General features: G+C 29.6%; 1 pseudogene; it reads left to right on the forward strand.

The window, feature by feature from the left end:
- The first annotated feature begins 15,714 nt into the window (after window positions 1–15,714).
- On the forward strand, window positions 15,715–16,214 carry LOC130940078 (structural maintenance of chromosomes protein 2-2-like; annotated as a pseudogene).
- Window positions 16,215–18,671: the final 2,457 nt, after the last annotated feature.

Below are 18,671 nucleotides of genomic sequence, written 5' to 3' on the forward strand. Positions count from 1 at the left end.
TCTGATTGTATGTGAATTTCCAGATGTGTTTCCGGATGATATTAATGAATTCCCACCTAACCGAGAGGTTGAATTTGCAATCGAGTTGGTACCTGGATCCAGTCCAATTTCGATTACTCCTTATAGGATGTCACCTTTAGAAATGGCTGAATTGAAATCTCAGTTGGAAGATTTGTTGGGTAAGCATTTCATCCGACCAAGTGTTTTTCCGTGGGGAGCACCAGTGTTACTAGTAAAGAAGAAGGATGGGAGTATGCGTTTGTGTGTCGACTATCGGCAGTTGAATAAGATCACTGTGAAGAACAAATATCCGTTGCCTAGAATCGATGATCTAATGGATCAGTTACAGGGAGCCGGTGTGTTTTCTAAGATTGATCTGCGATCCGGATATCATCAGATAAGGGTTAGAGATGAGGATATTCTGAAGACTGCTTTCAGGATGCGTTATGGTCATTATGAATATACAGTAATGTCTTTTGGGTTAACTAATGCCCCGACAGTATTTATGGATTATATGAACAGGATTTTCTGACCGTATCTGGACAAGTTTGTTATTGTCTTCATTGATGACATTCTTGTTTATTCTAAGACTGAAGAGGAACATGCTGATCACTTGCGAACTGTGCTGCAAATTCTGAGAGACAGGAAGTTGTACGCTAAGTTATCTAAATGCGAGTTCTGGAAGAGTGAAGTGAAGTTTCTCGGCCACGTGGTGAGTAAGCAGGGAATAGCTGTGGATCCTGCTAAGGTGGAAGCAGTGATGAATTGGGAGCGACCAACTTCAGTGACAGAGATAAGAAATTTCCTAGGTTTGGCGGGGTATTATCGAAGATTCATTAAGGGATTTTCACAGCTTGCCTTATCTTTAACTAAATTGACTAGGAAGGATACGTCTTTTGTCTGGACTCTGGAATGTGAAGAGAGCTTCCAAGCATTGAAGCACAGGTTGACTACTGCACCTGTATTGATATTACCTGAATCAAGTGAACCATTTGAAGTGTATTGTGATGCATCTCTGAAAGGTTTAGGGTGCGTTCTGATGCAGTACCAGAATGTTGTGGCATACGCCTCACGGCAGTTAAGGCCGCATGAAATGAACTATCCGACACACGATTTGGAACTTGCTGCTATTGTGTTTGCTTTAAAGATTTGGAGGCATTATCTCTATGGTGTTAAGTTTCATGTTTTCTCAGACCATAAGAGTTTGAAGTATCTTTTTGAGCAGAAAGAGTTGAATATGCATCAGAGGAGATGGATGGAGCTTCTAAAAGATTATGATTTTGAATTGAATTATCATCCAGGAAAAGCGAACGTTGTGGCGGACGCTTTGAGTCGAAAATCTTTATATGCAGCTTGGATGATGCTACAGGAGGAAGAATTACTAAAGGCATTTCAAGGTTTGAATTTGGGAATTAGAGAAGAATCTGGAATCCTGTGTTTGAGTCAGTTGCAGATTTCAAGTGATTTTAAATTAGAACTTCTGAAGGCTCATCGAGATAGTGAAGCGTTACATAAGGTATTACCAGCAGTTGAACAGGAAAAACAGTGGAGAGTGTCAGAAGGTCATGATGGTTTATGGAGGTTCAAGAACCGGATTATTGTGCCTAATGTTGGAGACCTGCGACAGAGTATTTTGAAGGAAGCTCATAAGAGTGGGTTCTCAATTCATCCAGGGAGTACTAAAATGTATCAGGATCTGAAAGCGATGTTCTGGTGGCCAGGGATGAAGAATGATGTGGCATTACATGTATCTAAATGTTTAACGTGTTAGAAGGTTAAAATTGAGCATTAGAGACCATCAGGAACCCTTCAGCCTTTGGAAATTCCACAATGGAAATGGGAGAGTATCGCAATGGATTTTGTGATATGTTTGTCTAGAACCCGATCTGGTTGTGATGCTATTTGGGTGGTTGTGGATCGATTGACAAAATCAGCTCACTTTCTTCCTATTCGAATAAGTTGTACAATGGAAGAATTAGCTCGAATGTATATTAAAGAGATTGTTAGGTTACATGGCGTGCCTTCTACTATTATATCTGATAGGGATCCTCGTTTTACATCAAGATTCTGGGGAGCTTTTCAGCATGCATTTGGGACTCAGCTAAGTTTGAGTACTGCGTATCACCCTCAGACAGATGGTCAGTTAGAAAGAATTATTCAGACCTTGGAGGACATGCTAAGGGCTTGTGTTTTGGACCAGCCAGCGAGCTGGGATTGGTATATGCCATTAATAGAATTTGCTTATAATAATAGCTATCATGCGAGCATTGGAATGGCTCCATATGAGGCTCTGTATGGCAGAAAATGTCAATCTCCATTTTGTTGGTATGAAACTGGAGAAAGGAGTTTGTTAGGGCCTGAGATGATAGCTGAAACGACTGAGCAGATAAAGAAAATTCGTAGTCGAATGCTTATAGCCCAAAGCCGTCAGAAGAGCTATGCTGATCAGAGGCGAAAACCTTTGGAATTCGAAGAAGGAGAACATGTCTTTTTGAAAGTTACACTAACCACTGGAGTGGGAAGAGCTATTAAGACTAAGAAACTAAATCCCCGTTATATTGGACCGTTTGAGATTCTGAAGAGGATTAGGCCAGTGGCTTATAGAATTGCCTTACCGCCATATCTTTCGAATTTGCACGATGTGTTTTATGTGTCTCAGCTTAGGAAGTACACTCCTGACGCAAGTCATATTCTAGAACCAGAACCAATCCAAGTGAGAGAAGATCTAACACTTCCAGTAATTCCAGTGAGAATTGATGATACTAATATTAAACGATTACGCGGAAAGGAAGTATCATTGGTAAAAGTGGCTTGGAGTCGAGCTGGTATCGAGGAACATACCTGGGAGCTCGAATCAGATATGTGAAAGGACAATCCACATCTCTTTTCAGGTAACTAGATTTGAATTTTGAGGGCAAAATTCTTTATTAGGTGGGTAGGATGTAAACCCCGATTAATTAGTAAATAATTAGTCAATAAATTAATTTTTAATAAGGAGGATTAGAAATGCGAATATTATATCAAATTAGGATAGAGCTCATCGAAACGAGAATTTTGACACTAATTTCGAAGAAAACGGTCTAAAATTGGACCGAACGGGCCGGACCAGTTAAACCGGTCCCAAAATGGGCCCATGGGCCCAACCAGCCCAGCACGTTTAAGTGAATTACGGCTTCTTCCTCCCCATTTCAGCAAATGATACGCTGAAGCCATAGCAGGGGAGAGAAGAGAAAATCTTCCCTAACCTTACGTTACTTTCCAACGCACATAACTCCTCCGTCCGAGCTCCGATCGCCGCACCGTTTGCGGCCACGCGTTCACCGCGTCGAGCTCTACATTTCTACCAGAACAATTTCATAGGTAACTCATTATTTTACACTCAACCTTCATTTCCCCCAATTTTCGAATTTTAAGTGGGAATATTGAATTTCTTTGATTTCTGATGTTTTAGGATCCAATTAGCTTGAGGAAAATGTTTACTCTTGCTTATGTGAAGCTTGGGTAAGGTGAGGATACGATAATTTTATTTTAATTTTATTAAATTTGAGCTTTGAGTATTAAATTGGATATATATGTGTTATAAATGTGTATTAGGTTGTGAATAAATAATTGGAGCTTGAAATTGTGAATATTGGAACTTGGAGGAAGCTGATTAGTTGAATTTTGAGGGGCTGCCTTGGTTTTAAATAATTTGCTTTGGTCGTTACGTGGAAATCGGCCAAGGTGTGGTTTAGGTTTCTTGCATTTAATATATAATGTTCTGTGAAAACTTAGGCTAGACGACCATATGATAAGTTGGAATGCAGGTGTATGTTTAATGTTTAGTAATTTGTCGATGAATATATTTGGTTGAAGTTTATTGGATAATTAGTTATTAATTTTGGATGGTGAATGTTGTTATGTTAATTTGGAGAGAATTATGGTTGAATGTTATTGTTGATGAACATGGTTGGTTAGGTACTTGTTGATTAACTAATAATTTGGTGAATTATTGATTTGAGGCATTTTGTGTTAGAAGCCTAGGATTTGTGAACTATGATCCTTAGTTAAATTTTGGTTGTTGGATTTGAATATTGTATGAGTATAATTGTTGATTTGAGGTAGATTTATTGTGGTGACTGATATGATGATGAGGAAGGGTATGTTGAATGGAAAAGAAAGCAGGTTTGGACTCGAAAAGGGTGGCAAAGTCCGAGTTTTAGAGGAGATGCTGCCGAAATTTTATAAAAATTAGAGATGTTGTTTATATGATTATTTAAAAAGATTTAGATTCAAGGGTTATATAATTTGATTTATAGTTATTAGGAAAATGAGCATGTTTTAAGTTTGATTTGTTTAGAAAAGAATAAATTATGTTTTGAATTGGAGCTATTGATGGACGGAATGAGAGGTGTGATAATGAAGGATAAGGATTGATTATGTTTAATGTATGATGATGAATGAGATGCAACTGAGAATGATGTTGAAGTTGATGAATTATAATTGAATTATTTATATGGCTTATGAATTTGAATAATCTGAGATACGAGATTCCCTGGATTAAGTGTCGTGGCTTGCCACCACGTGTACCAGGTTGAAAACTCGATACTCTGTTGACCCTACGACGTAAGTGTGTGACCGGGCACTATATAAATTCCCGGGAATGTTACCCCCATTGAGTATTATTGATTATTTGAGAAAAACTATGCATAGACTCTTGGGGATGCACGTCGGGGACAGTCTAAGTACAATTCAGACTTGTCGGGTTGGCTGGATAACCGACAGATGAGCCTCATCAGCCATAGGACAGGCATGCATCATATGCATATTACTTGAATTACTTGCTTGTGTATTAACTGGGTGTGCCTAAATGTACTTGCCATGTTAAATGTATATTTGTTATCTACAGTACTTGTAACCTTCTTGTGCTTGCTTTTGTTTGTTTACTTGTCTGTGAAAATGCATGATGGAGTTGGAGGTAAGGAGGAATGGCAGAATGGAATTTAGATTTAAGGTTAAGTTAAGTTAGGTTTAAATATCCTTAGTAAACCACCTTTTATGGCTTCTATTTAATACTTTAAGCTCTATAATCTGAGTGTCGGCGTTCTAGGATTGCCTCTGGCATTCCCAGGACCTTATATATTATGTGTGTGGCACATTTATCATACTGAGAACCTCCGGTTCTCATTCCATACTATGTTGTTGATTTTCAGATGCAGGTCGAGAGGCATCTCGTTAGGCGTCTGGACTCTTGAAGCGGAGTGGTTACTGGGTTATTTTGTTATCCTATGATGTATATATATGTACTTAGCTTTCTCTCCACATAACTTATTCTTTTTGATCCTCCTAGAGGTGTATGGAGAGGCAGGATTTTGTTTATGTACATTTGGGTTTTGGATATGTATATATATGTATATATGTGTGTATATTCTCCGGCCAGTCTTGACTTCGCAGGCTGAGTCAGGAGCTCGTTATTTTGTATCTTTGACTCTCTGTTCCTGTTTTGGGTTACTTGACACTTGATAGCTGTAGCTTTCTTTGCACGCAAGTTAACTCATTTCTCGAGCGTTGCGCTTTTATATTCGCGATTTTTATTTCCTCTATTCTTCAAGGCTCCTAGCATATTATAATTCTTCTGCTATTATATGTACTCATTTTATTTTAGAGGTCGTAATACCACACCACCTCTGTTTTACGACTTAAGCGTAAAGCTTAATGTGGTAGGGTGTTACAATAATCAATTGTATGATATTTAAATAATTAACTAAATCAATTAGTTGATATAATTAATTTATTATAATAAATTTAATTTGATGAGTTAAATGAAATAAATTGAAAAACACCATCAGAAACATGTCATGACAGTTTTATCATTAAGTTCAGAAATTTAATTTTTATATAATAGAATAGATATTTACTGATTATTATATTAAATACAGACTAAAAAAATACACTATCTAGACAAAATAAACGCATTAATGATAAAATATTACCTAAAAATCACTCAAATTCAAAAAGAACATGTGATGAATTATGATAAATCTATATATGAGAAGTAAAAGTATAATAAATGATTAAAAATAATGTAAAAATAGCAATTAAAAAAATAAAAGAAGATAGAAAAGATAATGTGTTGAGTAGATAAAAAATGTATTGCAATAGAAGATTAATATCTACTTCTACTTAATATATTAAAATTGGGTTTTTCCCCCAGCTAATAAAGGTGACGTGTCGATCCCTCGTGACTCCATTTTCCTCCAAAATGAATGCATTTTTCTCTATTCTAAATTATTTTATAAAAAATATCTTTATTATAATTATATTATAATTAATATTTAATAAATAATATATAATTATACTAATTTAGAAATATATCTTTATTATAATTATATCAAATCAATATTTAATGCATTATTAAACTTCTTATCAATTATCAATTAAAAATATTTTTAATTATTTTAATAATAATAATAATAATAATAATAATAATAATAATAATAATAATATATGATGATGATATGATAATGGCACCGGTCGTGGTAATCATGATAAGAATATTTGATTCTAATCATAAAATATGATCAAATCTTATGATATTAATATCACATATTGATTTTAAATATTTTTAGTCATTTTTATTATATTAATTTTAAAAATATTAATATAATTCTAATTCTTATTCATTATCTAATAATAATAATAATAATAATAATAACCCGTATATAATTATTATTATAATGATATGATAATATTCAAGTATAATTAGGTGACAATTATAATTCAAATTATTGCATATGAAGTCACGTGAATTATTATTATAATTGATATAATTGCTATATATACTCTCAATCTTATGGATTATATCAATTTATCTATATCAATTATATTCAAATTATTAGTCAATCATTTTAATGAAAATTCTTGCTATAATTAGGTTATTCTTATGTTATTATCTTGTATTAATTGTTGTAATTAAATCAATAAAAATATTTATTTAGTATGTATGTTATCTATATTAATTATATGCCAATATTTTTAAAAATAAATTAAAAAAGAGATATATAAATACATATAATATTATTGTTATATAAATATATATAGAATGTATTATAAAAAAAATAAAGCCTATATATAGGAATAATGAAAAACTCAAGTAATTATTTATTGGTTTTTATGGTTTCTATTACGCTTAATGAAAATTGAGCGATTTAAAAAGTAAATAAGGAGGTAACATGCATGTGTATATTAATGTGTATATTAATATAGGAAGATTATATATTCAGAAACATTTTTCTATTATATCACTTATTTACTCACAACCTTAAAATCTTTAAAAATATACAATTATATTATTATTCAAAACACAAATTCTTCTTTTATTTTTATTAAATATTTAATTATAATTCAGTTAGATGAGTGTTTTAATAAAAGGATATATTATTACTATTATTATTATTAAAATAAAAATATTATTATAAAATAATTAGTTTAATAATATATTAAATATTAATTTGATATAATTATAATAAAAATATTTTCTTAAAATAATATAATCATACATTATTTATGAGCTAATTATAATGCAATTAAAGATATTATTATAACATAATATTTACTTACTGTATTTCTATTACACTTTATATATATTATCAAAAGATGTATGCTTCATTATTTTTTCTAGTTAAAATCTGTTTTTATCGACAAGAACATTGTGTGTATATTAGGTAAGCGATTTGCTATGTTTAGGTAGAGATTTTTTTCGAATATAATGTAAATACAAATAAAGATATAAAGATGATATATATCTCCAAAGAGAAAAATAAACTTAAATATATCTGACACAAAAAATTTATATTAAAATTAATTAAAAATAATATATCTACGAAAAATACTCATAATATATAAATTGAGGCAATAATTTAAAATTCTCTAATATTAATTTAATCAAATACTAATATTAAAACCAAATTACTTAAACAATATTGAATCTATTCTAGTTTTTAGTCATTCTCGTAACGACAACTAACTCAAACAACATCGTAAGTTTGAACATTTAGAATTCGTGCAAATTCAGACCATTCTCTTGTAAAATAAGTTTCATCATCTGCTATCCATGCAATGCAGCAAGGTATAGAATTGCCACACCGAGAAACCAAACTAACCCTTATTCCCCTCAATGGCATTGCATGCATGCAAAAGAAAGCTAGTCATTTCTGAAAAAAATCACAATATGTCATAAAATTATCCTAATAACGAAAAGCTTAAAATAAAAAATTTAAATATATTACTAATCGTTGAAATTGCATATCCAAATTTGTCACAAATTTAGCAAAACTGAACTTAAACGGAGGGAATTCAATCTCATTATGTGCTCCACTTCGAAGATTTTCGGACAGACGTAAAAAGCATGAAAGGAATGAAACTTGAACTTGGCCTACAAAGTTCCATGGAAACAGTTCCTCAATCAAAAATTGAGCTCCTCCCAATAAAGCTAACTTTAACAACATTCCATTAGGTTGGTCATAATAGGTGAGTAGATCCAACGACCATTCTACGGTAAAGTAGAGATTATTGCCCCTTCTTTAAATGCTTACATCCATGTAGTTGGAACCCGAATCCGTGAAGACAACTCGATGAGGTATTTCATGGATGTGATGCATTGTAAACGATTGTGGCAAAAGACAACCAAACTGGAACATTAGACGATAAGAATAACTTAGAATAATAACAATTAATAAATTATCAAAAGAATAATATAATAGAATGAGTACATGAAAAATATTATAAAAAGTTATAAATTGTACCTTAAAATGATCAACTTCAATTAAAAACAAAGAATACATTCTTATTCTATGAAGTAGTAAAAAAAATAAATATAAAATTATGAGTTAACTCTCAAATTTAGATTCATGTACTAAAGAAAAACACTATATATAAACTTCAGTGAAACAAAAATAAATATGTAAATTACTTATTATTAAGGTAATTTTTATTATATACAATAATTACACATAAAAATGATATACGTGAATAATTTCATCATATCACGGATAACAAAGATTTTTTATTATTATTATTACTATTATTGTTATTAGTATTATTATTAAAAAGATTAAAAGTATTTTTAATTGATAATTGATAAGTAGTTTAATAATGTATTAAATATTGATTTGATATAATTATAACGAAAATATGTTCTTAAATTAGTATAATTATATATTATTTATTAAATATTAATTATAATATAATTACAATAAAGATATTTTTTTATAAAATAATCTAGAATAATTAATTGATATACGTGAATAATTTCATCATATCACGGGTAATAAAGATTTATTATTATTATTATTATTATTATTATTATTGATATTTTAAATTATATGTAAATTATACCGGTCTGCAACGGTTTACGTAGGGAAAGGTTTGAAGATAAATCATGAGAGCTCACTACGATTTATGTACGAAACAATATGAGAAAAAAAACTCTCTAATCAGCCACGGTTTATGAAGTGCTTTTTAAACTCATCAATTCTTGTAGGTTCTCACGCTTTATGAGGAGAGTAATTATATATATATAAAATATGAGCGAGATTGAAGCTGCTCAAGAGATTATTATTAAGGAAGCTGCTCAATAAATGTATTCTTATTATTTTAATTTTTTAATTTAAATAAACATATTTATATTATTTTAAATAAAATTTAAATTAATATTAGTAAGTTTATTTAAAATTTAAAATTTAAAATTTTAATATTTTAAATAAACTTATTCTTATTATTTTAAAATTTTGTTAAATTTAAATCAACGTACTCATATTATTATAAATAAGTATATTCGTTTAATTTGAAAATAATATAAAGGGCAATGTCCTGAAATAAAATAAATATGAAAAATCTTTACGTGATTCCAACAATTAGAAAAGGCTTACGTGCATGTGCATTTTTATTATTATGTAATTCATAGGAACTAACCATAGTTTTCAAATTACATGTAAACCGTGCCAGCTTGCAACGGTTTATGTAGGAGAAGGTTTGAAGGTAAACCGTAAGAGCTAACCACGGTTTATGTACGAAACAATATAAGCAAAAAATCCTCTAGCCAGCCACGATTTATAAAGTGTTTTTTAAATTCATAAACAAGTAGGCTGCTCAATAAATGTACTCTTATTATTTTAATTTTTTAATTTAAATAAACATATTTATATTATTTTAAATAAAATTTAAAATTAATATTAGTAAGTTTATTTAAAATTTTAAATTTTAATATTTTAAATAAACATATTTTTATTATTTTGAAATTTTGTTAAATTTAAATCAACGTACTCGTATTATTTTAAATAAGTATGTTCTTTTAATTTGAAAATAATATGAATGTATTTAAATAAAAAAATTAACTACTATTATTTTTTAAAAATTGAATAAATATAATTAATCATATAAGTATAAAATAATACGAATACATACAATTTTATAAATCATTGATTTAAATTATATCTATTTAAAATTTAAATTACAAATCAATACAAATTTCATAATTTAAAAATCTAATTATTTAAATAAGATTAAGTTGATTAATATTTATAAAAATATACTAATACAATTCAAATCGTATTAAATTGTAAAAAAGTTTATTGAGTCCATAAACAAACTTTTACGCAAATAAATAAGTTTAGTCAATGTGTTAAAATAGTATAAAAATATATAAGAGGATGTTTTTCTTTTGGATTATGGTTTGGAGCCGATCCGGCCCAAACCGGTGAGCTCCGACACCGTGTTGCTATCGACACGAATTGATTCTTGTCTCTCAAGTATCATCGCGAGTTGTTCTCTACTCTTCATCATCTTCTTCGATAATGCCACCATTAACGATGATACCTAAAATTTTTTTGTAATGGAGTATTTTTCAATTTCATATGAATATGATAACGGTGAGTTCAACAATAGTAGAAAAGAGACCTAAAGATTCATTTTTAGTTGTATTTAACATAAAAAATTACTTGCAAGAATATTCGATATAATTTTTTATTTTTCAAGAGTACTTTTATTTTGTCTGTTTTATTTATTTTAGGCATGTATTTTATATTTATCTCTTAAATATCTATACAATTAATTTTTTTATATAAAAATTTTAATATTAAATATTTTTTATTTAAAATATTATTTTTACGTTATTTTTAAATTGTCATATTGGTCTCTTCTTTAAGATAATACAAAAAATAATTTCTCATAAAAATAATTTGTTTAATCACCAATTAATTAATAAAGTACTAATAAATTAAAAATTAAAAGAATGAAAATACTATAAAAAATACTTGTAAGAAAGTTGGCTTTTATCTTTTTAAACGTGTGTTATTAATCTTAACAATTTATTCATTTTTTTAATAATTTATTTATGATAAAAAATATATTTAGAATACAAATTTTATTATTATATTTATATATTCTTGATTTTAATTATACTTTAAGTACTTTGAATGAATTTTTTTAATTATATTATATTTTACATATGAATATATGTTCCATCATGTAATTAAATAAAGACATATTTTTTAATGAAAAAAATTAATAACCAAATTAACCATTAATTATGTTGTTAAAGAGTGATAGAAAGATGGATAGAGTAAGTTAGTACAAATTCACTTTGGCGCTGGAATACTGGGAAGGACGGCGAAGCTACGGTCAACGACGTAGGACCGAAACTATATGATAAAGAAAGAATGGATGCTTGGAAGGACCGAAGTTATGTGATGAAAAAAGAATGGAGGAGTGAAAATGTGCTTTAATTAAAAATAAATTTGATTTTTTAATATTTTAAAAAATTATACAATGACCTATTTTAAATAATAATTTAATTACAAAATAGTTTTACTATAGTTAAAATAGTAACTCAGATTAAAAGTAAATATCCAATTAAGATGTGGTACATCACAGGGGATAACTTATATGTTATTTTAGAAGGAGTTTGGTAGAATTGACCTCTATATATATATATATATATTTAAAAGACCACTTGAATTATTTTGTGATAATGTGTTAGTAATTTACTATTTTAAATTATTCAGAGTGTTTAAGTGTCTTGTGAGTAAGTTAGTACAAATTCCACAAATACATACATATTTCGTTAGTATAAAATAAATATCCAAGATCATTCATGTGGATACTATTTATATGGGTGTCATATTATTTTATAACATATTGTTTTAGTGGGAATGTGTATTTAGATGTTCATATGATTTAGATAAATTTACAAATATAGATATTTATGCAAAAATAAAGTATTCAGTTTTTATTTTCAATCTGACTCATGATTTTATAAATTTACTAAAATTAGACTAGTTAAAAGTAGGCATGCATGAAGTCATTTTCGTATGTAATTTCTGAATTTTTTCATCTCAATTTGATCTATATCGTTGAATATATTAGTATGGTGATCATCGTAGTTTCGTCGCAATATTAATGTGACAAAAGTTATAGGAATTTCATAACTAATATATGAGACGGACGAGATTGTTAAAATAATCAGAAAAATAGCATTCAGAAACGCGCTTAAAGTTTATAAGATGTGATTATCTCAAGAAAAAATATATATATATACACTACAAGAGATGCGGGACTTAAGCAGCCGAAGATTATCGGCCGTTGTCCCAAACCGCTGCAGCTTCGTTAAATTGATGCGATTCCTAGTGCGTAATTAAGCCCCGCTCCAATTGTTCTGACCTGAGGCGGTTTTGGGCATTCACCGCATCAAATAACCCTGGGAGAAGAGGGTTTTTGTTTTCCTAAGATATACTCAAAGAAAAATTCTCAGTAACAATAACACTTCAGTCTTTGGCGCGAGAACCCCAGTAGCGCAAAAGTGAGTCAAGCACTGGTCTCCTCCTCCGCCGTCGTGGCTCTTCCCCCTGTCAGTTCCAGCTTGCACGTCCGCTTCATCGTTCTTCCCGGTCACCAGTCTCCTCCCTCAGCCGTGTAGCTCCCGTGCGTGAAGGTAAAGTGGAAGGGGTCCGAATCTTCTCCTTCTGCCGTGCATGTCCGTGACGTCGTCGGCGTCCTCCCCAGCCATCCGTCTCTGTGTCATCATCGGCAGCCTTCTCCTCTTGCCCTGTTGTGCGTTGCCGATCGCAAGAGACTCCCCTCTCAGTCGTATGTTCTCCTCCATTCTCCCAATTTAATTTTGGTGGCTGTTGGTAAATTAATCTTGCATCTGATCCTTGTGACTTCTGATTTAATTTGTCCCCAATTTAATTTTGGTGGCTGTTGGCCAAATTTTTCTTCCCCAATTTAACATTCAGATTCAATTTGTCCCCAATTTCTGAACCCCACTCTTGATATGTTTGTGTTTACTGCTTCAGCTCATTTCACTAAAAACCCAAATGTTTCCCATCTCAGTTTTAATAAGAAAAAAAAGAATATGGGGGGATGCTGTAGGGTTTAATTCCCAAGTGTGTGTGTGTGTATCACTGATAAACTGATGTTGTCTTACGTTGGAAACTATGGCAGGAAGAGAAGAGAAAAATGGTTCACATCAAGTAATGAATTTGTGTCTTTAGTCATAAATTTATTCATAACTAATTTCTTTAGCTCAAGTGTCATTCATCTTTGTTACTTTGCAATTTGATATTGGAATCCATTTTTTGCACTTTCTATTTGGCTTAAACTAATGTACTTCTTGCATGACTGTGTGGTTGAATAAATTTAGTAGAATCCACTTTTATATTGCAAGAATATTAGGTGTTCTATCAAAATATTTATGAACTGTATGTTCTCTTATTCCTGGTTTGTTTTCCATCCATTCAATTCAAGCAAGTCTTTATACATAATCCTGTCTATTTTTAATGCTAAAATTTAAATGGTTTAAGTCTGCTTTTGTTCTTTGGATTTTTCTAATGACATATTGTAACTTTGGACAATGTCACCAGGTGTGAATAGTGTAAGAAGTAAAGCATATAGAATGCTAATTATTACCAAATTTGGATGAAAGTGAAATTATGTGTGTGCTTTGTAATGCTCTTCAAAAGTTCTTTTACATATTCAGCATTATGACTATAAAATTATGCAGCTCTGCCTGTGTCTCCTCATCATTTAATTTGGAACATACATTCTTGAAAGGAATAAATGGGCCTTTATTTTCATGAGCAGTCTATGTTTTTTACTTCACATGTGCTCATCTGTCTGAAGCGTGAAGTAAAGCGTCTTGTTGATCTCACTGCTGAGGAGACTTCTGATTTGTGGCTTACTACGCAAAAAATTGGGAACCAGCTTGAGAGCTACCATAAGGCTTCGTCACTTACATTTGCTATCCAAGTAATACTTATTTTTTTATTTTTTGAACATATTTTTATTTTTCAGATTGCTAATTCAGTTATATTTTTGCACTTTGGTTATGCTCTCACTTTTTATATTTAACTGGATAAGATTTCAGATATGAGATTGCTGGCCTATTTTTTCCTCCATGTCATTCTTTCAAATTGTTCACCATTTTCTCTTTGCTATTACCGACTCTCATTACACACTCTTGCTAGTTGCTATCATGTGAACAGTATGGTGAAATTTTAAAATAGTTGTTCTCTTCATTATTTGAAATTTCAAAATAGTTGTTCTCTTTATTATTTGATGTTAAGAAATTTTACTATTGATAAGATGATAAGATGATAAAATACTAAGACACACCACCTTCATTGCTAAAGGATAAGTGTTAGTTTTGCTATTTTGAGCTGTGTGTTAAGTTAACATGTTTCATATTTAAGCTAATAAGTTAGTTTGGTCATTCGTTTTTATGGTTAAATCATTCCAACAAACAAATGGTTCTGATTAGAACCTCTGCAAGTATCCTTCATTCTTCTGCTGCATAAGCATAGATTTTTTAGTTGTGGACCTTCACATTTAATTAATTAAATGAATGTTGCTTGCGTAGCAGGTTTGCACCTTAATTTTATTTAATTAAATTAAGTGTTCCACAATTTGAATAAGACAATAAACCTATAGAAAAGTACACATTTTGTTAGTAACCATGCATATATAAATTTATCTGCTTCAAGTGCACGTGAAAGCTAGTTAATTAACTTAATCCCTTTATATATTAGCCCTTTTTTTATTTATCTAACTATAACAACTTTAATCTCTTTATTTTGCTTTTAGACTTGATTGTTTACTTCTTTAATCTGATATATTTGTATTGCTTGAATATTCATCTAACAGGTCTATCAAAACAAAAAGGGTCACTAGAATTGAGTTGAAGAAGAGACTTAGGCACAAAGAAAAAAAAGCAGAAGCTAAGAAATTGGAGGAATTGTCGAAAGAAATTAACAGGTAATATGTTCATTTACTATGTTTTCAAACACGACAAAGCAATTTTTATTATTTGTTCAAATAGCATATCCTTTCTGCTACAAAATTTGATTTTTCAAGGTTCCTACCATTGAAACGTGAGACACATAGGACATAGTTGTCCTTTTTTTTTCTTGTTTTTACATTTTAATCAGTTCAGTTGCATAGTTGTTCTAATTCTTGGTAGACTAATGATACAAACACTTCTCAATTCTCACATACTCCCCGATGATATGATGCAAAAGCTTTGTCTAAACTTCAAGCTGAACAGTCTAGGTGTGTTGACGTGATAAACTGACTTACTGTTATAATAATAATAAATATTTTGTGCAACTATGATTATTATATTGTTAAAGGATTTCATGTAATTTTTTCCTTAGGCTTGAAAAATGGGTCAACAAGAAAGTAATGGCAATGTTTAAGAAGGCAGAAGATGAGTACAATGATTTAATGTCAGAGAAAGACATAATTGAGGTTTCTTTTTGCCCATCTATTTCAATAATTTGTCACATTTCTTGCATAACTGGTTATTCTATCCTTGTGTTATGCAGAATGACAAGTCTAAAATTAAGAAAGTGATCAAAGAATTGAATGAGAAAAAGGAGACACTAAATTTGACCTGGGTCAAAGTAAACAAGTCAGTTTTTTCCACCACTTCATATATGCCCTTTACTCCATCTATTTTACATGCTTTTCAATTTGGCAATGTCTTTTTTTTTTCCAGTGATTTTGGATCCATATCTTCTACAGTACAACCGGATACGATGGCTAAGTTAGAACCTCCAGAAGGATGCAGTTTTCTTGATGGTCTTGAGGTTCGGGTTGCATTTGGAGGTGTTTGGAAATAGTCATTGTCTGAATTAAGTGGAGGTCAACGATCCCTTGAGGTTTATATTTGTCAGTCATGACTTTTAAAGGGGCTTCAATATTTAAGATTTTTCTAAGGTTTTTACCACCTTAGTTTTGTTTATCCCCTGTATATATATATATGCTAGTATGTGCACAAGTAGTGCTCGAGTATCATGTTTTTTTATTTTAAAAATAAGGTTTTTTTTAGTTAACATTTTGAATTTATCTATGAGTTTAATATTGTTTACTTAGTGTTTTTTATATTAATATCTCAAGTTTAATAAATATGATGTAAAGAAAATAGGTTATAGTAAAGAAAAATGGTATAAATTAATATAATTGATTAGTTTTTTTTAAGTTGTTTAAGAAATTGTGGCGGTTTTGAACCGTCTTAATTTTTTAAAAAAACCACCCATAATTTTGTGGCGGTTTTGTAACCGCTGCAATTTTTTTTAAATCCAATCACTGAAATTGCGGCGGTTTTAAACCGCTGCTAAATCAAACGACGCTAATCCTTGGTTTTGCTGCGGTTGTGTCAGCGGTTTTTCGAAACCACCGCAAAATCAAATCTCCACCCCCTAATAGACGACACTTCAAGAACCGCTGAAATTTCGTTTCGCGGCGGTTTTTAACCACCGCAAATTCCAGTTCCTCTTGTAGTGATATATATCCTAAGTGAGGATTGTTAGAAAATTATTATTTTCTAATCTATTTATGGCAATACATATATCAATTATTATAATTGATAAATTAAATTATTTCACATTAAATGACTTATATAACGATGATCTCATTTATTATCATAAATGTTGAATTAAATAAGTCATTATTATTTTTGATTTGAAATTAAATCAGATTAAAATCAAAGATATTATTTTATTTTGGTTTCAGGGTTTAATAGGTACTATATTCAAATATAAATAGTGACTATAGGGTTTTGATTTTCAACACTAAAATCGCCTTCATAGTTCTTTTTACATCAGAAAAATCGCGATTCAACCTTACCAGAAATACAGAAAATTTTTGTTGAGAAATATCAAGTCAAAAAACAAACTCTCTCAATTATATTTATAAATTCAAGTTCACTTTCACGCTCTAAAATATTTTTTCCTAATAATTTAACATAAATAATTTTGGAATTAAAAAAACAAAAGATTTCCATCAGAATTAATATGCCTAAACACAAAGGGTTGAAATAGAAAAAGAGATTAAGAAATATACACAAATCATACTTCTTTGTAATCAGATGATCCTATTATCCGTCAAATTGCTCTTCATCCACAAATTATTTTTAACGACAAAGAACTTTGTCATGCTATATAGGTGTTGCTCTAATAAAATCGGTCTAAAGATCCTCACTACACCACAAATTTAAAAAAATTGTATAATGTATCTTAATATTTTTATAAAGAATAAAGACAAAGGGCTAAATATAGGTTGAACAATTTTAATATAGATTTTTTCTGGAATTATGCGTCGAGATGGGACAGAAAAGTGATATATTTGGTTGTGGTGGTCACCAGTTTTTTTGTTAATAGCGAGATAATTTTTTAATTTATTTTTAATTTTTAAATCATGCATCTCGCATATAGTGAGATTTTTTTTAAAAATTTTTTTAGCTATTTTTGACTCGAGGAACGCCATTATTTAAATCAGGTGCTCCTTTTTGGCTCGAGGAACGCCATTATTTGAATAAGGAGGTTTAAGAAATTTCGAAATTTAACTTAGCTTTTGTAAAAGATATAAAATATAAGAAATTAAATAACTTTAATGTCAATTTATTTTCATTCAGATAGGTCTATTTTTTTCAGATTTAATTATAGATCATATATACACATACATGTATTCAAACACATGCCATTAATAGTATACAAACATACCATTGAGACTATTCAACTTTTCTATATTTGTTGGTTTTTTTTGGTATATATTCTCTAATTTGGCAAGCAAACGATTAATTCGTTACGAATTGAAATTTTATTTAAGAATTTGTTATTAACTAATAGATTACTATATGCATAAGGCATAATTTGAATTCTCTAATACTTACTTAAATATATTAATAATCTAACTACTAAACCAACCTAACTTATTTTTTTAATTTTTTTATATTAATAGACAAGTTCACCAAATTTAACTTTTATTATTGTTTCTTATTGTTAGATCCTAATCTAGCTCCACTTTTAACATTATTTTATTTATTAATTGTATACTTTAAAATTGTAAAATATTTTATTATAGCATTCACAAATTAATCACCCAAATTATATTCGCGCCTCAATCTGATTCTCAAAATTTTAATTTACTCAATTTGATCTCTCAATTAAAATAATATATTTTAGTCTATTTGATTAAATATCTTTCAACAGTTATTATATATATAAATTAGTAGTAATTATTTTGTTTAGTCAAATAATAATAATAATATACTTATTATTAATGTAATAAATCTATTTTTAATATTTATTATTAAATATATAAAAATTTCAAATTATGTAACAGAATATTAAGATAAA

Source organism: Arachis stenosperma, chromosome 7, assembly GCF_014773155.1.
Source record: "Arachis stenosperma cultivar V10309 chromosome 7, arast.V10309.gnm1.PFL2, whole genome shotgun sequence".
NCBI classification, from domain to species: Eukaryota; Viridiplantae; Streptophyta; class Magnoliopsida; order Fabales; family Fabaceae; genus Arachis; species Arachis stenosperma.